Source organism: Cicer arietinum, chromosome 1, assembly GCF_000331145.2.
Source record: "Cicer arietinum cultivar CDC Frontier isolate Library 1 chromosome 1, Cicar.CDCFrontier_v2.0, whole genome shotgun sequence".
Lineage (NCBI taxonomy): Eukaryota > Viridiplantae > Streptophyta > Magnoliopsida > Fabales > Fabaceae > Cicer > Cicer arietinum.
Genome location: NC_021160.2, coordinates 24,523,704 through 24,524,418, shown reverse-complemented (window position 1 = coordinate 24,524,418; position 715 = coordinate 24,523,704).

Below are 715 nucleotides of genomic sequence, written 5' to 3'. Positions count from 1 at the left end.
ACACTTTCATTAAATTGAAATATTAAATTATATGTAAGTTGTTTTTTTAATTGCAATGTAAATCGAAAAATACTTATTTAGTTATAATTTCAAATAAAAATTATTTAAATACATATAAAAATATATATCCTTTAATTATTTTAAAAATATATATTTAATTTAATTATTATAAAAATAGACATTAAAAAAAATATTTCAAATAACTTGAAAAGATTATTAAAATAAAAGACTAAATAAAAATTACATTTATCTTATTATATATATAAAAGTATTTTACTTTGAAAGTATAAAACTATATACTTAAATAGATTCACTTTTTATAATAAGTTATATTATTTTTTAAATATATTTTAAAAATATGATGTCTAATCTAATTGATAACTAAAAATGATACATAAAAATCTTGGAAATGCATGGTCCAATTTTGTCCACCGTCTCTCTTATAAGGGAATACATCTTTTTTTGATTTGGACAGAAACAACACAATCTATTTTCTATTATTAATCCACCAAAACAATCTTATCATCTCTTATTTTTTATCTCAAAATTGGAATTGGAACAAAGCAATAACAAAGACACGACACTTCCTATCATTCATTCACCTGACACCAAAGAAAGCACTACCAAAGACAGGAAAACAAAGTAAAAAACACACAACACCACATTTGTGCTTTGTTCAAACACAAAGAAAAAAAAAGACCAAATGGCAGGAATG